This window comes from Dipodomys merriami, unplaced genomic scaffold (assembly GCF_024711535.1).
Source record: "Dipodomys merriami isolate MVZ:Mamm:240054 unplaced genomic scaffold, mDipMer1.0.p SCAF_1102, whole genome shotgun sequence".
In the NCBI taxonomy this organism is placed as follows: Eukaryota; Metazoa; Chordata; class Mammalia; order Rodentia; family Heteromyidae; genus Dipodomys; species Dipodomys merriami.
In genome coordinates this window covers 234,133-258,006 of record NW_027202386.1, presented here as the reverse complement: position 1 = coordinate 258,006, position 23,874 = coordinate 234,133, and the positions used below count along the sequence as shown (strand labels likewise).

The window sequence follows — 23,874 nt, the reverse complement described above, 5'->3', positions numbered from 1 at the left end:
AGGAGAAGAAAGGAGAAGAAGGAGAAGAAGGAGAAGGAGAAGAAGGAAGAAGAAGAAGAAGAAGAAGAAGAAGAAGAAGAAGAAGAAGAAGGAAGAAGAAGAGAAGAAGAAGAAGAAGAAGAAGAAGAAGAAGAAGAAGAAGAAGAAGAAGAAGAAGAAGAAGAAGAAGAAGAAGAAGAAGGGAAGAGGAGAAGAGAAGAGGAAGAAGAAGGAAGAAGAGGAAGAGGAAGAAGAGGAAGATGAAGAAGAAGAAGAGGAAGAGAAGAAGAAGAAGAAGAAGAAGAAGAAGAAGAAGAAGAAGAGAAGAAGAAGAAGAAGAAGAGAAGAAGGAAGAAGAAGAAGAAGAAGAAGAAAGAAGAAGAAGAAGAAGAAGAAGAAGAAGAAGAAGAAGAAGAAGAAGAAGAAGAAGAAGAAGAAGAAGAAGAAGAGAAGAGAGAAGAGGAAGAAGAAGAAGAAGAGAAGAAGAAGAGGAAGAGGAAGAAGAAGAAGAAGGAAGAAAGAAGAAGAAGAAGAAGAAGAAAGAAGAAGAAGAAGAAGAAGAAGAGAAGAAGAAGAAGAAGAAGAGAAGAAGAGAAGAAGAAGAAGAAGAAGAAAAAGAAAAAAAGAAAAAGAAAAAGAAAAAGAAGAAAGAATGGCTTAGATTATCAGAGGAGATCGAACTAACAGGAAATAATATACAAATTAGCAGCTATAACAGGCTTTTTGACAGCTAAAAACCGATGACATTGGAGGAAAAACCATAAAATGAAAGACTAAGGTAAAAGAAAAAGGTATCTGATATTAAGACCTCTTTGTTATTGTGTTCTTTTTCTATAACTTTAAGAGAAATAACATTTGACTTACTCAATATTTCTAACAATAAAGCAGTAAGGGATATTTTTCTTCTATTATAATATTTCCAGCATGCCACACCTCCTTCAGAAAGACATTTCAACTTCCAAAAATACAAAGAGAAAAGAAACGATGCAATGGTTATCCTTTGAAGACTCTTTTCAGCTGGGAGTTTGAGATTGGAATTACCTTTTTTTCACTTTCTTGCAAAAGCATCTCCAGAACTTTTAGATGTTCTTGAAGTTCATCAAAGGGTAGCCCACTATGAGATTTCTTATCTGTTTCCATGGCTACCTCATTGGAGGTCATGAGCTCTTCTTTCTCCTTTGCCTCTCGTAAAACCTAAAAAGAGATGGAAGTATAGAAGCAGCAAATAATAGCTCAAGGGTAACTTTTAAGAGTGGAGAGAAGCAAAGCTGAGACAAGTTCCAGTATAGAGTGCTGCTCTTCATGCCTGGTATGGCAAATCAAATTCACTAAGGATCAGGAGCTGCATGGGAAAAAAAAGTAGCTAAACAAAATTTGATGCTTGACAGTATTACCCAAGGAGCCACATGCATTTCTAAAAGTGGTTTCAACATTAACCTAATAAGCAATCTTGATAGCGCTCAGGATTTTGCAATGCGCTGACAGAGGCTACTGCAGAAAGAAAAGAGCTGGCCATTTGTATAAGCATTAGAGCTCTAACTGCACATCCAGCCCATAAAAATGCCTTCATTTTATAATGCATTGAAAATTCTTTGCAAGGAAATACACTAACAAAATCTCAAGGTAACAAAGGGAAAAATTCAAATTAAAAAACAAAACAAAACACATGAACAACAGAAAACAGCAATCAAACCAGTAAAGGTAACAGTACCTGAGACAGTGTAGAATTCCAGTTCATCAGATCCTTGGTCATTTTAAATACAGGATCCCCTTCTGCTATTACATCTATTGTCTTCTTCACAATGAATTTGAAGGCATCTAAACCCCCACTAATAATGTCCTTTCCCTAGAAAGCAACATAAATGTCATTACTACAATACTGGGAAAACACATTTGCATGTTTTGTGGGGGTTTTGTGTCAGTCCAGGGGCTTAAAACTCAGGGCCTAGGTGATGTCTATGAGCTTTTTTTCTTCAAGGATAGTACTCTACCGCTTGCACAACAGCTCCACTTCCTGCTTTGTTTGCTGGTTAATTAGAGAGAAGAGTCTTACAGACATTCCTGCCTGGGATGGCTTTGAACCACAATCCCCAGATCTCAACTTCCTCAGGGGCTAGGTTTACAAGCATGAGCCACCAGTGTCCAGCCATTTATATGTTTCAATTCTTTAAGAGTGACCTACAATACTAAGCACTGGGAAGAATGTGGAACAGTAAGGATAATACACACTGCATGTAGACACATAGTAGGTTCTCCTCTTTGGAAAACTGCTGGCCAGAATCTACTATAGCTACATATGTACAGTGGTTCATCAGAAGACATTTCAGGGCTGGGAATGTAGCCTAGTGGTACAATGCTTGCCTAGCATGCATGAAGCCCTAGGAACAATTTCTCAGTACAACATACATAGAAAAGGCAGGAAATTGCACTGTGGCTCAGGTGGTAGAGTGATAACCTTGTGCAAAAGAAGCTCAGGGACAGTTCCTGGGCCCTGAGTTCAAGCCTCAGTACTAGCCAAAAATAAATAAATAAATAACCAAAAATATTCAGAGCAGCAGTATTTGTAATAGCTATAACATGGAAACTATTTCAATCCTTAAAAACTGTGGAATAAATAAAATATAACATAGTGACAAAATGGAATACCACATCCAAAATGCAACATGGTCAAATGATACAAAAATGTTGTGAAAGAAGATAGATACAAAATGTACTATAAGTATGTAAAGTATAAAAGCAAACAAAGGTAATCTAAGATAAAAGTGAGGACTATAGTTATCTTCCTAGAAGGGGCATACTATCTCTTAAAGAATCTGAACAAGTTCACATTATGAAAATGAACTGTTTTAAATTTCAGTATTAAAATTAAGAAAAAAAATATAAAGCATAAATTTAAAGTATAACTAAGTATTTAATATATGCCTATAATGCCATTACTCCAGAGACTAAGGCATAAGTATTGTGAGTCTGAGGCCAGCCTAAGCTACATTCATATCCAGTTCAAGGATGCCAGGCTACACAGTGAAAAGAATGAAAAGAGAATCCAAAGACACAGTTTACGCCTGTAATCACAGCTGCTTACAAAGTAGAGGCAGAATTGTAGCCCAAAGCCAGCACAAGTAAAAGCCAGTGATTGGATCCAAAAACAAACTAGCTATTTCTGCTTTCTAGTTGCCATGGTATGATTGATTCTGCTTTGCCATGACCTTCCTGCCATTATGAACTGACATCTCTGAGAACAAAACTGCTCCCTGTAGATAGATAGATAGATAGATAGATAGATAGATAGATAGATAGATAGATAGATAGATAGATAGATAGATAGATAGATAGATAGATAGATAGAAAGAAAGAAAGAAAGATAGATAAATAGATAGATAGATAGATAGATAGATAGATAGATAGATAGATAGATAGATAGATAGATAGATAGATAGATAGATAGATAGATAGATAGATAGATAGATAGATAGATAGATAGATAGATAGATAGATAGATAGATAGATAGATAGATAGATAGATAGACAGGCAGAAGAAAGGAATAAGGATGTGGCTCAAGTGGTACTTCATATTGCCAAAATAAATAAACAAAGGTTACAATAGCCAGGCAGTGGTGTCTGGTGACTCATGCCTGTAATCCTTCTCAGCTACTCTGAAGACTGAGATCTGAAGATCACAGTTCAAAGCCTTCCAGGCAGGAAAGTCCATGAGATACTTATTTCCAAATAACTTCTCAAAAAATTTAGGGAATAGCGCTGTGGCTTAAGTGGTAGAGTGATAGCTGCCTTAAGTACAGAAAGGGTCAGGGACAACACCCAAGTCCTGAGTTCAAGCCCCACAATTGGCAAAAGAAAAAAGTATTTATCTACACATAGTAAACATTTTTCTAAACAAGAGGAAACTATAGTCAGAAAGAGATCAATGGTTGGAAAATGCTGTGAACAGACAGAACGGTGTGGCTACAGACTGGCATGAAGGAACTCCCTTAGTACTGAAAATATTCTTATATCTCAGTGAGCCATACAAATACAGAAAATATTCTGTGTCTGTGTATCACAATATACTGTGACTATACAGTATAAACATAATTATTATTTCTCAACACAAAGTCATATTGCAAAAAAAACAGTTTTACTGTATGCAAATTATAGCTCAACTTTGTCCTAGAAGACTATGCTGATTCTTAGTAAGGGAATCAATATATATTACAAAGATGAGTATGTTTCAAAAATAATCAGTTCTCTTTTATCTTTAAAAATCATATAAGAGATCAACAAGTACACCAAGTAATTAAACTATATTATATCAAACACTCTATTATGGAGAGAACTTTTGCTTTCAAGTACTATAAATAAGCTGATATTACACTTGCCTTCCTATACAGCAACTAGAAAACCAGACAAAATATAAGAAAGAACTATTTTTAGACAATGGAAAAAAAGACAAAATAAAAGACTTTGGTCCAGGAGAAAAGAGAAACAAAGTCAACCCTACAGCTGGGCTTTCTGCCTAGAGAAAAGTTCCAAACCCCAACACACAGAGGAGATCCTAAAGACAACAGAACACTCACACACAATGTAAGTCAGGGAAAAGGCTGGCATCAGGGAAGGCTGAAGCAGCTATCATTTGAAAGTCAGAAAACTTCAGAGGATGCAGCTATATAAGTAAAATGTTTCAAGAAGCTACAGATGTGCCCATGTGTCTTTATCTGAATAATACACTGTTAAAAAACATTAGGTAACGCCACACAGTTGGAGAAGAACTAGTGTAAGTAGTAAGCAACACAATCCCCATAGCTCAAGCTATGCGGAAACATCTGGTTTTTAAACAATCAAGTGAACAGACTTCACTGAACACCTGAGGAATAAGAGTGAATTCAGAGGAATCAGGGCTCAGCAGTAAAGATTAACTAGTCCTTAAGATTGAAGGCTACACTAGACTCCCTATAATCAAGCCTAACAGAGAGAAGAAAGTGGTGACATTGTCCAAAAAACAAATCCTTTAAATAGGGATACAGGTGGATCCATAGCAAGAATGAGATGTACAAGTCGTTATGTGGAAAAACAAACTTTGAAACTTTGGGGGGAGGAGGAGAATTGGGTGGGGGAGGGTGGGGGAGGGAAGGGGAAACAAAGGAGGAGGCTACAATGCTTGATAAGAAATGTACTCATTATCTTGCCCACGTAATTGGAACACTTCTGTACAGCATTTTCACAATAAAAATTAAAAATAAAAAAAGGGTGAAGAAAAAATAAAGAAATGTACTCTTAGTTGGGTACCAGTGGCTCACACCTGTAATCCTAGCTACTCAGGAAGCTGAGATCTGAGGATTGTGGTTCAAAGCAAGCCCTGGTAGCAAAGTCTGTGAGACTCTTATCTCCAATAAACCATCAGAAAACTAGAAGTGGCATTGTGGCTCAAGTAGTAGAGCACTAACTAGCCTTGAGCTCTAGAGCTGAGAGGCAGTGCCCAGGCCCAGAGTTCATGTCCACGATTGATAAAAAAGAAATGTACTCTTTACCCAACTTATATAACTGTAACCCGTATCTTTTAGTAACAGTTAAAAAGTTTTGAAATATGAATCTGAATCCAGAAAGCAGGACTGGGCCACTGATGACTCACGCCTATGGTCCTAGGATCTCTGGGCTGAGATCTAAAGATCACAATGGAAAGCCACAAGGGCAGAAGAACCTGTGAGACTTTCATCTCCATTTATTTATCCAGCAAAAATCAGAGGCAGGGTTCATGTGCCAGCTGTGGGGGAGGAGGACAAGGTAGACTGTGAAGATGGGAGTTCAAACCCCAGTGCCAGAACATAAACATTAAAAAAGAAAGAGGCCTGAAACTGGTAACTCACACCTATAATCCTAGCTACTCAGGAGACTGAGATCTGAGGATCACCGTTCAAAGCTAGCCTGGGAAAGAAAGTCTGTGAGACACTTATCTCCAATAAACCACTCAGAAAACCGGAAGTGGCGCTGTGGCTCAAGAGCTAGAGTGCTAGCTTGAGCAGAAGGGTACAGGGACAGGGCCCACACCCAGAGATCAAGCCCCATGACAGACAAAAAAAAGTGGGGTGGAGGAAGAAAGGAAGCAAGGAAGCAAGCAAGCTAGCTAGCTAACTAGCTGGATGCCAGTGGTTCACACTTGGAACTCTAGTTATCCAGGAGGCTGAGATCTGAGCATCACAGTTTGAGGCCAGACCAGGCAAGGTAGTCTAGTCCAGGCAGATTTATCTCTCCAATTAATCACCAAAAAAAAAAAAGTAATTATCACAGAAGTATAGCTGTTGCTCAAGTAGTAGGGTGCTAGCCTTGAGCAAAAAGGTTCAGGGACAGCACCCAGGTCCTGCTTTTAACCCCCAGGAATAACACACACACACACACACACACACACACACACACACACACACACACACACACACACACACACACGAAGCAGAAGACAACATCCTTAAAGGAACATGACAAAATTGCAAAAAAGATGACCGAGTGATTTCATTGGTATCTTTTACCTCAAACTTCTAAAAAGAACCATCTCTAGTATAATTTCCTTCACAGTGAAATTAATTTCTCTCCTTAGGAACTTTAGAAGATGGGAAAGGCTTTAGGATGAAAATGCCACCAATTCTATTCTGGTACACTTAATATTCAACTAAAATCTAAGTCCATAAAACTTCCACTGAGTAGTGGGAGTTCTCTACTCATGAGACATAAGTAAACACAACCTAAACTCTGCCCTCCATGCTAGCCTTCAAAGGTATAAAAAGGGTATATTCTCCCTATCTCTTTTCCTTAGATTTTCATATGCATGATCCATTAACTCTCCAAGTTTTTAAGACATTAATACTAGCCACTCTTCCCAGGGTTTTCCATGATTTTCATTCCCCTCTTAAAACATGGCTCTGAATGACAGATGTCCTTCAAGTGTTTATGAAGTCACTGCTGTTTACTATCCAAACATACTTCTAACTCCTGTTTTCTTTGCCCACTAAAAGCAACTCCTGATAAAAATTTCTGATAATGCTAACAATTTAATCTCCCAATATCTCAAAGCATCAGAGTTAGACATTAAACCATTCTAGTTGCTGGGGGCATGAGGAGAAATGAAACTTCCTGTCTCTGTAACTCCTGAATTTGAGCTTATCTGTTTGAGAATACCATACTTGCACTCACAGCATGATCTGACAACAATTACAAAATCATAAAGTAAACAACAAAGAAAACTGAAGGTACCAGGACCCTACGTTCACCAAAACAACATGCAATAGTCTATTTCTAGAGTCCTTTAGGGAGAAAAATAAACTCATTTTTTAAACACATAGTGTGTTAGTCAAAGCCAAAATAGCCTCACAGTAAATAGCCTCATCAGTAAGAACAGTGCCTCATATATGGAGTATTTTGCAGCCATGTCTACTGACATGGCTACTGACCCATGCACTATGGACCCAAAGGTATGTCAATCCAGTTCTCTCTTAGGTATACACAAGTAGTGATAGTGGAACCTGTTAGTCTCTGATGGGTATATACGCCAAAACATGATATAACTCTGAAGATGGAGAAAAACAGATAGAATAAATCTGCTTCCAGAGAAAAAAAGATAGAGATGAGCAAAGAGTATTAAATGAGAAACAATATGGGCTGTGAGAGATGAAGAAAACAAACTGGTCTTCAAAACTTTTCCATACGGCTTAGAAGTGCAGGTTTCCTTTTGATCAAGACAAACTTCGAAGAATAAATCTTGGCACAGACCAAAATGTTTTTAAAAGAGACCCAGAAACACAACAAATCAAAGAAAGGTTGGGCACATGGGATTACATGAAATTGCAGAACTTCTGCATGGCAAAGGACATAGCAAGAGCAATAGAAAGCCCACCGATTGGGAAAAGATTTTCACTAGCCATACAACGGACAAGGGTCACATATCTAAAATACAACTTGAACTCAAAAAAATTTAATTTCCCAACAACAAATCCTCAAAGAAACAACTGCCCAATAAATAAGTGGCTAAAGACTTAAAGAGAAACTTCTCTGAAGAGGAAAGAAGGATGGCCAATGGACACATGAAGAAATGCTCAACCTCCCCAGCCATAAAAGAAATGCAAATCAAAACAACATTGTGATACCACCTAACCCTTGTTAGAATGGCTAGAATCAAGAACTCTTATAACAACAGATGTTGGAGGGGATGTGGACAGAAGGGAGCTCTTCTGAATTGTTGGTGGGAGTATAAACTTGTTCAACCACTTTGGAATGTAGTATGGAGGTTCCTCAAAAGAGTCTACATAGAGTTTCCCTATGACCCAGCAATCCCTCTTTTGGGCATTTACCCAAGCGATCACAAAGAAGACCATGCTAAAGCTACAAGCACGACTATGTATACTGCAGCATAATTTACCATAGCTAAGATATGGAACCAACCCAGATGCCCCTCAGTAGATGAATGGATCAAGAAAATGTGGCATATATACATAATGGAATTCTATGCCTCCATCAGAAAGAATGACATTGCCCCATTTGTTATGAAATGGAGAGTTGGACAAAATTATATGAAGTGAAGTAAGCCAGGCCCAAATAAACATAGGTCCCATGATTTCCCTTATTTGCAATAACTAGTATATGTCTAAGACAAGCAGAAACGGTAAGAAAAGTTGATGGTAGGTGAAATGATCCCCAAGATAAGGACACAAATGTTTCTTTTTTCTTTCATACAATTGTTTCTAACATATTTATAAGATGATTTCTTTGTTGCTTTGTATGTCCCTCCCCCACGGTATAACCCCTGTTTTCACTGTATTTGATGTTGGTATAATTTGTGGAGGGGAAGGAAAAAAAACAAATATTTTAAATAGGGATACAGTTGGACCTATTGCAACAATGTCAAAAAACGAACTTTACAACTTTGGCACGGTGTGTGTGGGGTGGTGATGGAAGTGGGGGGAACGGGAAATGGGAAGGGATGGGAAGGGGTAACAAAGGAGGAGGCAATAATGCTTGATAAGAAATGTACTCATTACCTTGTCCATGTAATTGTAACACCTCTGTATGGTATTTTCACTATATATATATATAAACCCTCACCTTCATAAAAACCCAAATGCAAAAAAAAAGAGAGAGAAAAGGCTAGAATGTACCTCAGCTCAATGGCAAAACACTTGCCTAGCAATTGCAACATCCTGGGTTCAATGCCTAGTATCAAAAAACAAAAGGTAGAAAATCAAACAAACAAAAAACAAAAGGCAAAAAAAATAGCCCTAAATAAACAAAAATCTTTTTTGGTCCTGTCGGTTTTAAATTCAGCCAACCGTGGTTGCCATATAAAGTGCTAAGTAATTCTTATATTCAGCATATATGGCAATATAATTTTATTATACAGCAGTCCTTGAAATTACTTCAGATGCAGAGTAGAGAGATATGAACAGTTACAAGACACAGATCTCTAACTGGCAGCTGGATTCACAAGGCAACCCACCACAGCTGTAGGATGTCCCCATGTCCTTAATATCAAAAATGCACAAGCTAGCTACTGAATCCAAAGTATCCTAGGACTTAAATTTTCTCTATACTGACCTTCAGCAGCTTGACTTCAGCTGAAATCTCACTGGGACTAGGGATCCCAAGGGAAGACTCTGTTGTTTCAATGATGTTTGAAGTATCTTGTCCTAGAGAAAAATTAAATTTGTTGCTCTTTATTACCCAAACTTACCAAGCTAAATTCTAAAAACGAAATATCAAAGTGTGTATATCTAAAATCATGAATGCTATAAGACAGGTTATTTTTAACAATTGGGGTAATTATTCCTTGAAAATATCTCCTTAGTATAACATTTTTTAAACAAAACCCTGATATATCATCATTAAAGAACAGACATTTATAGCAATTCCTAGACTTCATTCTAATAAGAAAATGCTACCAATTCTACTAGCAGTGTCTATCATCTCATGATTATTTTTCTTCAAACAATAAACCCTTGAACAAATGTGGAAGGAGAATTATTAACTAAGTCCTTTGTAACACAAATCTGTAAAACGCACACAGACAGTAATGAAATGACTGATGATTTTACCCACTGTGGCCACTGTAGCTGAGGCTGAGGAGAGCAAGGACTTGCCCCCGGGGCCCCAATATTTCCATCTGGCCTGGGGTATATCTTTGGAAAGTTTCCTATTGTCCCAGTAAATGGGGGGGGGGAAGACACAAGAAAGTGTGAAAAATTATTGAGCCAGAGTACAATATACATAAGTTATCTAAGTATTAGCTAAAGTATGGGAACCTAATAATATTTGCTTAATGCATTGCTTGACTGATAGACAGTTGTCTGTGTTTATTATGTAGGCACCATGCAGCAAAGGAAATTACTGCTGATGGCATTTATAGAACTGAAAAACTATTATTTATGGTTGTAAAAATAAGAAAAGAAATGTAAACCTAAATTAGCATTGAGCTTGAATCTTCTTTTTTATTGTGAAAATACTGTACAGAGGGTTTACAATTATATGGGCAAGATAATGAGTACATTTCTTATCAAGCATTTAGCCGCCTCCTTTGTTTCCCCTTCCCATCCCTTCCCATCCTTCCCCCCGCCCCCCCACCCAGTTTTCCCTGACCCCCCACCAAAGTTGTAAAGTTCGTTTTCGACATAATGACTTGTACATCTCATTGTTGCAATGGGTCCACCTGTATCCCTATTTAAATGATTTGTTTTTCTCATTGTACCAGGGCTTCACACATTTGGCTTGCTTGCTCATGGCTGGCACTCTACCACTTGAGCCATACCTCTAGTGTAGCACTTTGCTGGCATTTAGTTGGAGATGGAATCTGCATTCATCTGGACCTAAGCATCCTCAGTAGCTAAGATTACAGGTGTGAGCCAGGGGTACCTGGTAAACTCTAATATTTTTAAATCCCAATATTTTAATAGAGATTCTAGCTGGGCACCAGTGGCTCACGCCTGTAATCCTAGCTACTCAGGAGGCTGAGATCTGAGGATCACGGTTTAATGCCAGCCAGGGCAGGAAAGTCCATGAGACTCTTACCTCCACTAAACCATTAGTGGTACTGTGGCTCAAGTGGTAGAGTGCTCACCTTGAGCTGAAGAACACAGAGATAGTGCCCAAGCCCAGAACTCAAGCCCCACAACCCACAAAAAAAAATAGAGATTCTGTGATACCTGAAAAGGGAGAACTTCTGAAGTCTCAGGGTCCCTGGAAGACCCAACTTCTGGTTTTTTCAACTGGACACTACAGCTTCCATTAAGTCTCTTGATTGGTATGTTGGTCAACAGATTCAGTATTCTTCACAGACTCAGAATTCTCCACTGACTTACAGTTTCTTTCTTCAATGATAGGACTTGCTTCAGTTATCAGTGGAGTCTCAGGATCATCTTTATCAGAAAGTCCAAGGGAAAAAGTGATTGAGGTCAGCTTTTTTTTAGTATAAATTATTTGTCTAAATCTTTTGACACTTTCACAGAGTCACAGGCAGGAACATTAGTAAATTAATACAGACAAGATCCCACAGATCTTCCCCCAGGTTCTCCTAGTAACAGCTTTCATAACTGAAGCATAATTCATTGTGGCAGAATCCACCAATCTTCAGCTTTCAACATATTTCAACTGAAATTCTGTCACTTAAAGAAGTATAGATGGAATTACATAGCATGTCACTTGTTAAGAATTTTTACACAGCATTTAAGTCCCTCCAGACCCACTTGTATTAAGATTTTTTTTTACTGTTTCTGAATAGTCCATGGTATAAATGTACTTTGGGACTATCACAGAAATAAAATGATTCAGAAAGCTTATGTACAGGTGTTTATGGGAATGAAAGCTTTCTCTGGGAAAAATGCCTGCTCAGTTAAATTTTAAATGTTACTGTTAGGCTGGGCATGTACCTGAGTAGTAGCCTAGCATGCATGAAGCCCTTTGTTTGATTACTCAGTACCACATGCACAGAAACTGGCACTGTGGGTCAAGTGGTAGAGCGCTAGCCTTGAGCTAAAAAGAAGCTCACGGATAGTGCCATGGGACTGAGTTCAAGTCACAGGACTGTCCAAAAACCAGGTATTGTTCTATTTTTTCCCAAGGAAAATATCATTTTACTTTCCTAGTGGCAATGTATGAATAATCAAGTTCACTTGAATTCTGATCAATCTTGTGTTGTCACTATTTTGATTGAGCCATTCAGACAGGTATGTAGTGGTACCTCACTGTGCCTTTTAAGTTGCATTTCTCTAAGGGCTGGGACCAAGGCATCCTTTTATGTGCTTATTTGCTGAATATATACTCTTCAGGGAAACATTTATTTGTATCTTTTGGTCATTATCGAATCATTCTGGTTTGGTTTTTATCATTATGTACTACAGAGATTTGAGAACACTGTATTTTGGAGATTTAACTCCTCTACTATATGGTTTGCAAATATTTCATGCTAGTTTATAGTTTATCTTTTTCCTGTCTTCCTAGGGTCTTTCCCTGAGCAAGTTTTTCATTGTGAGGAGGTTCATTATCTATTTCCCCTTTTACTGACTATCCTTTAAAATCTTTAGTAATCACTTACTACTAAAACTCTTCCAGAGATTTAATCTATCCAAAAACATTTCTGTCAGAACAGTTTTTTAGGGTTTTGTTTCCTATTTGTAGTGGTGGCCCTAGTGATTAAAAGATGTCTCTAATCCTTTTGCTTTTGTTTTTTGGATAGGGTTTCCTAATTTGCACAGGTGAGCCTCAGACCACGAATTTCTTACACTGCCTCTCAAGTACCTAAGATTACAGACATAAACTACCATGCTTGCTATCTCTGAAACACTAACTTTTTGTTTGGTATGCTCTTAAACCATAATCCTCCTATCTCTTTCTCTGGAATATCTAGGATTATAAGTATGAAACACTTTCTGGGCATTTTGTTATTATTAAAAATATTCATCATAAATATACCAAAATTCTGTTAGTATTGGAACATTTGATGTTACGAAAGAGATGACGTCAGAATATCCCACATCCACAAATCAGCCAAAGACAAATGCTGGAGGGGATGTGGAGAAAGAGGAACCCTACTACACTGCTGGTGGGAATGTACACTTATACAACCACTTTAGAAAGCAGTCTGGAGGGTCCTTATAAAGCTAAAGATTGACCTCCCTTACGGCCCAGTCATACCACTTTAGGCATCTACCCTGAACAACAGGAACCAATATATAAGGACATGTGAACCTCCATGCTTATTGCAGCACTGTTCACAATAGCTAGGATATGGAAACAACCCAGATGCCCCACCACAGAGGAATGGATCCAAAAATTGTGGTATCTATACACAATGGAATATTATGCAGCCATTAGAAATGACAAAATAATGGCATTTGCAGGGAAATGGATGGAGCTAGAAGGAATCATGTTGAGCGAGGTAAGCCAAGAGCAAAGAGACAAACAATACATGGTCTCCCTGATAAGTGGATGCTAAATCCAAAATGTTAGGTGATATGACAAAATTAACAGGACTTAAGAAACAAAGAACTCTCACTCATCTGGTCGAACCACTACTAAATATCCCCATGCTGCTGATCACATGTATGGTGTATATGTGTACACTGTTATATGTTATAGACTGTGATAGACAATTTGCTCCAGGAAAGTTAGAATGAACTTGTGACTTTAAATGAGCATCATTATTCCACAATACTGTGAAATTTTGGAAATTATGTAATCACTTAATCACAATTAAAAAAAAAAGAACCTCGGGGGAGGTAGGGAGGGAAGGAATATTAGGGGGAAAACAATGGAGGGGTTAACAATGCTCAATAGAAAGTGTACTCATTACCTTGCTCATGTAACTGTAACCCTCTGTATAGTATCTTTACAATAAAAAAATTTAAAAAAAGAGATGACGATTGACTTATATTTCATACTTACTTATGTTTTTTTTTTTTTTTTTACAGTGTGAGCAATAGAATTCAGGACCCCACACATACCAGGGAAGAGCTCCACCATTTGGCTATATCCATTGACCTCCTACTTCAACATTATTTTTGCCAGTTCTGGGACTAGAACTCAAGGCCTGGCCACTGTCCTGGAGCTTTTTTTGCTCAAAACTAGCACTCTAACACTTGAGAGGCACAGCCCACTTCTGGCTTTTTCTGTGTATGTGGTACTGAGGAATTGAGCAATGGGCTTCATGCATGGTAGGCAAGCACTCTATTACTAAGCCACATTCCCAGCACCTCAAATCAACTTTTGAGCAGCAATTCAAATACCCAATCTAATTCCTTCCAGAAGAGCTCTTTGGGAATTAAATCAATATCATATTGGCCCTTCAACAAAGAGAAGGAGAACCAAATAGCTTGAGAGAATTAATATATTTCCTGCCCTTTCCTTCACCCTCTTCTTTTTTGCTCTCTCTCATTTTATTTCACCCTCCTTCACCCATACACATAGGTATGTATAAACCTTTTCTATAGAGACATGGACTACATGCAGGAAAGAGCCAATATATGATATCAAATGTTTCAAATAGATTTTATTTGTTTTTTTTTATGTTTTTGTTTTTTGTTTTTTGGTCCAGTCATGGGGCCTTAACTCTGGGCCTGGGCGTTGTCCCTCAGCTCTTCAGCTCAAGGCTAGCACTCTACCACTTGAGCCACAGCACCACTTCCGGCTTTTTACTTTTTCCTTATGTGGTGCTGAGGATTGAACTCAGGGCCTCAGGCATGCAAGGCAAGCGCTGTACCACTGAGCAACCTTCCCAACCCTCAAATAGATTTTAAAAACATACTAGCAACTAATAAGGCAGAAAGACCAGCACACTACTATAATTAAGATATACACCAAAAATGCTAGCAGAAAGGAAAACAGCCATTTTGAATCAGAAGACATTATTCAATCACAAAGTACCAAACAAAAGTCTAGAGCTTGGAGTGTCAAACCTAGCCTAGAGATGTTTTTAATTTATCTATATAGTGTCTAAACTTTTAAATGAGTTCCATGTTTAAAAACTAGTCTTCATAAGCCAGGCCCAAAGAAACATAGGTCCCATAGATTTCCTTATTTGCAATATCTAGTATATGTCTGAGTCAAGCAGAAAAGGTCAGATAAGGTGATGTTAGGGAAATGAACCCTAAGATATGTATTCAAATGCTTTTTTTCTTTCATGTGATTGTTTCTAACACATTTATAAGATTATTTCATTGTTGCTTTGTATGTCCCTCCCCCACAGTATAACCCCTGCTTTCACTGTATTTAGTGTCGGTATAATTTGTGGAGGGAAAAGGGAAAAAAATCATTTAAATAAGGATACAGGTGGACCCATTGCAACAATGAGATGTACAAGTCATCATGTCGAAAATGAACTTTTGTGGGGGGCAGGGAGGATGGGGGGACAGAGGGGAGGATGGGAATGGATGGGAAGGGGAAAAAAAATAGGAGGCTACAATGCTTGATAAGAAATGTACTCATTATCGTGCCCATGTAATTGTAACCCCTCTGTACAGTACTTTCACAATAAAAAAAAGAAGAAGAAAAACAAAGGAGGAGGTAACATTGCTCGATAGGAAATGGACTCATTACCTTGTTCATGTAACTGTAACCCCTCTGTACAGTATCTTTACAGTAAAAAATATATACAAAAAACCAGTCTTCATACAAATGTGCAAGTGTCCAATTTCCCTTGAAAACTTGAAACAAAGGCTCTATACTGACTGGTTAATAACTACCTCATGCCAAATGGTCCTTTCAGGCAACTGGTCCTTTCAGGCAATGCTCCTGCACCTCAAAACTGGCACTTGAATTCAATTCACTCATTTATGTTAACTTTATTAGGCCCATAGGCATCTGCAAATGTCTGCCATGAGAGGTACATAGGATTATGATAGGTGAAAATGCCAGAGAAAGAGTTCAAAGGTATAAAAACAATCCATGAGAAAGCTCAAAGTTATATATGGTACCAGTTGCCTAGAGCCATTAAAATACCAGGGAGAAAAACAATCACAAGGCATGAAACCAGAAAGCAACTTTAAGACACCTTGGAGCTAAGCTGTATGTATACGTGTGTGTGTGTGTGTGTGTGTGTGTGTGTGTGTGTGTGTGTGTGTGTGTGTGTGTGTGTTGTATAATATGTGTAATTCATGCACGATATGTAATACATACAAAATATATCATTGTAGAAATGTAATTCATGTAACTTCATATAAGATTAGGACATACTCTGAAATAGGAAACAATGGTAATCTCTATTTTTTGGTCATCACCATCTAAATTTGAATCTACATGATTTAAAGATCATCTAGAGGCGCTGGGAAGGTGGATCAGTAGTAGAGTGCTTGCCTTGCATGCATGATGCCCTGGGTTTGATTCCTCAGCACCACATATGCAGAAAAATCCGGAAGTGGCACTGTGGCTCAAGTGGTAGAGTGCTAGCCCTACGCTGAAGAGCTGAGGGACAGTGCCCAGGCCCAGAGTTCAGGCCCCAGGACCGACCAAAAAAATCATCTAGAATGTTCTAGACTGGAAGACTATGAGTTTATATTGTTTATGCTGTTAATATTATTAGTAGAAGGAATGTAGATACTCTACTCTCAATGAATTCATCATCTCACAGCAAACATAAATGAATAACAGGTAGGTGAAAGTGAAATTGCATTATTTAATGGTTTCCTAAGTTTTCTGGGTATTTTATGATGAATTGGAAGAGAATACACCAGTGAACTAAGAAAAAAATAAGCTGAAGGGATTCATATTTTTAAGGAACCAAAATGCATATGCTTGTGTCTCTCACACCTACCACACACCCTCAGGCCACCTTTTCTTTCATTTTCTCTTCTCAGCAATCAAGGCTACCAGCACCTACTCTGGGACTTACCTTGCTCCTGCCGACCACAACTTGGGGAGTACTATGCACCCAGCCAGCACCACAGCCACTGCTGACACCTCCAAAACATGCTCCCAATGCCTGGGGAATACTTCCCCCTGCTGGGTGGGTCTGGCCGCTTGTACTTCTTGGTCCTGCTTCTTCTTCGATCTGATGCGGCTGGGGTCTGGTTTGTTGAGTTTGGGCACCAACCAGTGGTTTAAAGGTTGGCTGACCATAGTCATTGGAGTGATGTTGGCTTGGAAAAGGAGACTGCCTTTGTGTTTTTGAAGATCTGACCATCCGAGAGGTACTGAGTGCCAAGTACCCTCCCACATTATCCCGAGGTCAGGGGTCACCCAAGCCACTGACTTGGCAAGGCCCAAATGGGCAGAACAGGGCTGTCCAGGCCAGTAGCAAAGTGTTTGAGAGGACGCTTAGTTATATGAATGGGGCAGGAAAAGGTGAGGGAGGACTAACTAGCAAATGCAAAGGCCTTAACAAATTTTAGCAATCCAAGAAAAGAAAAAGAAAAAAGCTGCAAAAAAAGGGAGGCCAAGTAAATTGGAATGTGGCTTAGTGGTAGAGTGCTTGTCTAGCATGCATGAAGCCCTGGGTTCAGTGCCACATACACAGAAAAAGCCAGAAGTGATGCTGTGGTTCAAGTGGTAGAGTATGTTCCTTGAGTAAATGAAGCACAGGGACAGTGCCCAGACCCTGAGTTTAAGCTCTAGGACTGGCACAAAAAAATGGGGGTGGGGGTTGCACAAAGATAAGATGAGGTCTGGGATTTGGACACCATGTCTTGTCAGGCTTACGAGATGGGATGAAGTTTTCTTTTTATTTTCTGTGTGTGTGTGTGTGTGTGTGTGTGTGTGTGTGTGTGTGTGTGTGTGTGTGTGTGTGTGTGCACGCGCGCGTGTGTATGCGTATGTGTGGTTAAATGGTGATGAATCTCAGATTTTCCTGCCCAAGCTTGTCTCGAACTATGATCCCTAAACCTTAGGCTCCTGAGTAGCTAGGATTGTAGGCATTAGCAACCTGCACCCAGCTCAGGATAGATTTAACTCTTAATATGGAACTTAATGGGAAATGGCAGTAGGTTTCTAAGCAGAAGTGTAAGATGCTTTGATTTGTGGTTTTTAGGATGACCCCGGACCCTTCCCTCATCAAAAGATGCATCTCATTATTTATCCTTCAGCAGTGTAAATGTGTGAAGTCTGGATTTTTGGAGCTAGAAAGGCATAAGGTTATAAATATAAGGAAAATGGAACTTTTCTGAGGTAAAGAGAATTGTATTTTTTTTGTCAGTCATGGGGCTTGAACTCTGGGCCTGGGTGCTGTCCCTCAGCTATTCAGCTCAAGGCGAGCACTCTACCATTTGAGAGATATAGCCAGTTCCAGTTTTCTGGTGGTTTACTGGAGATAAGAGTTCATGGACTTTCCTGCCCGGGCTGGCTTTGAACCATGATCCTGAGATCTCAGCCTCCTGAGTAGCTAGGTTTGTAGGCATGAGCCACTGGCACCCAGTGAGAATTGGATTATCTAAGAATCCAAACATGTGGTTAGGTATGAAACTCAGTGGTTACATATCTTGCCTAGCATGTGCTAGACAGAAAGAGAGCACAGAGAAAAAAGAAAAAAGAAAGAAAAAGGGAGACAGGAGAGGAGAAAAAGAGAATCCATGTTTTCTACGGCTTCAGTGTTTTCAGAAGAGCCATCATATGAAATAAACCTTCCCCAGAAATTTTGTTTACTTTTATGTTTTTGTTTCTGTCAGGTGAGGAAATTGAACCCAGGCTGGTTATTTAGGGATAAATCTCTGATTTGTCTGCCTGGGCTGGCTTCAAATCTGGATCCTCAGATCTCAACTTCCTTAGGTAGTTAGGATCATAGGCTTGACCACTCTAGCTCTGGCCTCTTATCCTGCTGTTTCATCTAATAGCTGCTACCTTCCTCTTACCTCATTTCTGGGGCTTGACCCCATGGCCTGGGAATTGCTTTTGAGCTTTTTTGTTCTAGCCTAGGGCCCAGCCACTTGAACAACAGCTCCACTTCCAGCTGTGTGTGTGTGTGTGTGTGTGTGTGTGTGTGTGTGTGTGTGTGTGTGATTGAAGATAAGAGTCTCACAGGTGAAAAGCTATTTAAAGAGAACAGTAAAACAAATGTAGTTAAACCATTGTGTCAGAACAGGAGCTCAAAAGATCATACAATTTAAGTAAAGAAAGGGATTATAAGGATAATCAGCATCCAAATCAGAAAACTAACACTACTGGGGCACATCAGCCCTAATTAGTGACTTAGGTGCAGGTGCCTCCAAAGACTCCACCAGACTTCTAAATCCATGTCAACAAGTATGTTTGTGCCCTCTTGCAGTACTCTGGTTCCTTATCATTATGTCACCTTAATCTCCTGAAGAATCATTGGGGCTAAACTGGAACTTTTAAAATTTCATGTGTGTGTATGTATATTGCACATACACCTATAATAAGACTTAAACTAAGGGCCTCCCACTCTACCTTGGAGTTTGGTACTTAACCACTTGTTCCATACCTCAACTTTTAGCTTTTTACTGGTTAATTGGAGCTAAAAGTCTAACGGACTTTCCTGCTCAAGGTAGCTCAGAACCATGATCCTCAGATCTCAGCCTCCTGAGTCGCTAGGATAACAGCTGTGAGCACTAGTGCCAGGCTTCTAAACTAGAATATTAAGCTCATCTCATAGATAGTGAAAATCACCCATGAACTTTTTCTTTATGCTGGGTTTGAACTTTGGGCCTGGCCTCTGTCCTTGATCTTCTTTTGCTCAGGGCTAGTGCTCTCCCTCAGGGGGATTTTTTTAATGTTTTTTCATTAGGTCTCGAAAACAAAGTCCTCCCCTTGAAGAAAAGGTGCTGGATTTGTGGACAGAGACTATGACTTTCACGTTCCTTAGATTTAACATAGTAGCAGATAAATAAATGCTAAATAAATGCTTCTTGATTCCAGTTCCATTTTATGTTGCTTCTGTTAAACCTAACTCACTTTATGAATCTCAGTTTGGAAGGAAACCCTCTTGCAGGGAACTTCAAGTGCAGAAAACCTTATAGGCAAATCAACAATATCAGGCTAGGTTCTCAAACAGAAGTTGAGGTTGAAGCACAGGCACTTCATCAGCTGGGCCATTTAGAGATGAGGCAGAAGATCTTGCTGGGATACCAACCTGGCCCATGTCCTTCTCAACCGTAGTATCTGTTTCCCATCTGTTTCTTAAGCTAAACATGCACAGAGATACCCTTTGAAGAAAATCTCTTTGCAATTGAACTGTAGACTTAGATTATTTGCCAATTACCATATAAGAAACAGTGGCCTCATCCTGAAAAAAACTGGCAAGGATCACCTTAAGTAGGTGACCAAAGATACACCCAGGCAATGAGACATCAGAAACTGATATGAGGTACTGAGTTTTCTCATTCAGTCATAAAATTAGGCATACAAAAACAAACTAACTAACTAATATCAGCCTAGCTGGGTCTCAGTGGCTCACCCATGAAACCCTAGCCACTCAGGAGGCTCAGATCTGAGGATATTGCTCCAAAGCCAGCCCAGAGAGGAAAGTCTGTGACATTCTTATCTCCAGTGAACACCAGAAAACTGGAAGTGGTGTTTTAGATCCAAGTGGTAGAGTGATAGCCTAGAACTAGCTCAAGGATAGCAACCAGGCCCTAAGTTCAAGCCCCAGGACCAAACAAAATAAAAAAAAAAAAAAAACACTCACCCAAGTCATACTAGGAGGCTTCCCACAAGATCAGTAGCTGCCCTTTCCAAAAGTGTCAAGCTCATGCTAAAGAAAAGACATTGGAAATGTCACAGGCTGGAGGAGGCAGAGGAGGTCTGACAGATCAAGGGAAAGCAGGATCCTGGATAGAGCCTGAGTGGGGGTGCCAGTTCTGAGGATTCAACTCAAGGCCTGGGTGCTGTCCCTTAGCTTTTTTGCTCAAGGCTGGCACTCTACCACTTGAGCCACAGCTTTACTTCAGGCTTTTTGATGGTTTGATGGAGAGAAGAGACTCAAAGACTTTTCTGTCCAGGCTAGCTTTGAAACTCAGTCCTAAGATCTCAGCTTGCTGAAGAGTTAGGATTACAAGCATAACCCAACAGCGCCAGCTGTATTTTCTGTTTTATCTTACAATAAAAATAAAAAGATTGTGTCTAAAATAATATTTGGGAGGGAGCAGAGGAGAGTTCTGCTTCTACTATTGACTCTAGCCGTTTTTGTCTTGTACTACAGCTGCAGGGCAGGGCACATGGGCAGGGTGTGGTTCAGGCACAGGCTCAGCCTGCCTAAAACACGGAGGTAAAAATGAGGTGTACCTAGTACTGGCAATAGCTAATGGTCTGGTTTGGCCTTCTAGTGTAGAGAACAGAATGAAGTAAAATGAGGAAATAATAGTAGAGGGCACAGTATGTATATCACATTATGCCATGACAACATATTTGTTCTTAACCTGTAGGCAAAAGAGAAAAGGTACATGCTTCTTATCAAGGATTAATATCACCTCAGCAGTCACTTCTCCTTCCTCTTTACAAACAAATCCTGATTTTGTCCCATCATTCATACTGTTGTTTTCTGTGTTTACATAGATGTCTGGTGCTGCAATAGCTAACTTGTGACGATGAACTTTAGCTGGGAGAATATACCCAATATGGTCAATTCAAAAGATGGTAGGAATATAAATATAAGAAGACAGGCTGGGTGCAGGTGGCTCATGCCTGTAATCCTAGCTACTCAGGAGGCTAAGATTTGAGGATCACAGTTCAAAGCCAGCCCAGGCAGGAAAACCTGTGAAATTTTTATCACCAGTAAACCAGCAGAAAACCAGAAGTGGCACTGTGGCTCAAGTGGTAGAATGCTAGCCTTGAGCTGAGTTGCTAAGGGACATTGCCCAGGCCCAGAGTTCAAGCCCCATGAACAACAAAAAAGAAAAGAGAAAAAAAAAGAAGACAGTACTGAGCCACTGAATTAATGAATTCTACAGTTACCCTTGTGCCATGGTTATTATTATGTGAAATAATAAATCTTCCTATCACTGAAATGATTTGGGCCTTTTATTAATTATACCTAAAAGCAGCCAAAATTATGCATGAGTCCTAAAGGAAAATAAAAGGCACCTAGAAGTAATATGAGAAGAAAAATATAGGTGAAAAATAAAAATAAAGACTAAAATGCATTAGGTGCATAGGGCCCTAAAAAATTCTCCCAGGTCGGCAGAAACTCGCCTGGAGTTTCAGAAGCCAGCTCCAATTTACATGTAATCATCTAAGTCTATCTGCTATCAAGTTCTTAGAGGCAGTGATCTCTGGGAAGAGGAAGAAAAATGAAAGGGAAATAAAATTGAACAACTGTTTGTGGAGAAACCAGCTGTACATGAACAATTTCCTTCCATGGAATCTCTATTTATCTGAAGGGAATTTCTTCATCAGAAGAAGGTATATGAGGAGGAGACATGGCAGGGCAGCTTAGAGATGGACAGTGACTCATCTGGGATGGAAGCAAGAGCTAGCACGTGGCAGACACTGACCCAAAGCTGAGCCTGACTCTGGATCCAGAACCTTCCCAATGCACTGTCATGTCAGAACTGAAAGCCAAGCTGCAAAGCCACCAAGAGCTGCTTCTAAGCCATTCTGAACACAAGCTGGTATTTCTGCTATCAGTAATAAGGGATAGTGAAACCAGGGTGGGCCACTGTCCTCTGTTCCTCCCCATATGGCCATCACCTGAGAGAAAGTACCCACATTCTCCCATGCGTCTTACCAGAAACTCCAGGTATAGTCGAGCAGAGCACTTGAAAGCAGGAGCCCAAGAAGCAAAGTAGATGGCCTGCATCCAAATCCAAGAAATGTAACTCACTGAATTGTCACTGTGGCCAGGCCTGAGCTTTTCCAGCCAGTCCCTTAGACTCTAGCCTGAGGACAGTATCTATTAGGATGAGATCATATAAAACATGGATGAAGGCCCCATCTGACTGCCACTGCCATTAAGAACAGTATCGTAGGATGGGTGCCAGTGGCTCATGCCTGTAATCGTAATCAGGAGGCTGAGATCTGAGGACCTCGCTTTGAAGCTAGCCTAAGCAGGAAATTCAATGAGGCTCCTTTTCTCCAATAAAGCAACACAAAAGCCAGAAGTAAAGTTGTGACTCAAGTAGCAGAGTGCTAACCTTGAGCAAAAAGCTGAGGGACAATTTCTGGGGTGGGGGTGGGGAGAAGACTTACAACAAGGCCCTCTAGGACACGTATTCTCGCTTTTGCCCATTTCCTTCAGAGCATTGTAGAGCTCCACCTTACTGACTTGCCTCTCCCTATTTTAACACAGGATGTTCACTTGGCCAGTTTTCCAGGGCTACCTGGCTATCTTGTAGCCTCCACAGCAAAGAACTTTTTCTCTGGGATTTAACCAAGGTTCCAATACTGTCTGTGATTGGTTAACTGTGCACATTCCAGAATCAAGGATACCTGGGCCCATCTGGCTTGGCAATCTACTGTTTTGGCTTACAGCATATTGTTCAACACCTCTGTTTTCTTGTAATAGTTCTTACTCATGGGTCCTAACGGTCACAATAAAACAACTAATAGGGTTACTTGTGTACACACACACACCATGTACACTGCAACAGTACTACAAAGGAAACAAGGCAACTCAACAGGGAGCTTCAGGACTCAACATCTACCAAATTCTAAGTATTTCCTGCTTCTTAAGTAATTATTAATATTATTCCTATTTTGGTGCCAGTACTGGAGAGTGAATTCAGAGCTGGGGCACTGAGCCCCACTCAGCTGGGGACTGACCTATCCCTTAGCTTTATCTGCTCAAGGCTAGTGCTCTACCATTTGAGCCACACCTCCAGTTCTGGCTTTTTGAGGTTAATTGGAGATAAAGACCCTCCCAGACTTTTCTTTCCAGGCTGGCTTCAAACCAGGACCCTCAGCTCTCAGACTCCTGAATTGCTAGGATTACAGTTCTGAGCCACCGGCACCTGGCTGCAATCTTTTTTTTTTGAACTTGAATGTTTTTTATAT

The 23,874-nt window shown here is 39.7% G+C and overlaps 1 long non-coding RNA gene across 1 annotated transcript; it reads right to left on the bottom strand.

Annotated features, from left to right (window-relative positions):
- Positions 1 to 1,002: 1,002 nt before the first annotated feature.
- Positions 1,003 to 11,355, bottom strand: LOC138822489 (uncharacterized). The gene is made up of 4 exons (XR_011370476.1): positions 11,151 to 11,355; positions 9,550 to 9,641; positions 1,691 to 1,825; positions 1,003 to 1,173 (listed from the first exon to the last, which is right to left on the bottom strand). It is a non-coding gene; the product is annotated as an uncharacterized lncRNA (long non-coding RNA).
- Between the last annotated feature and the right edge of the window lie 12,519 nt (positions 11,356 to 23,874).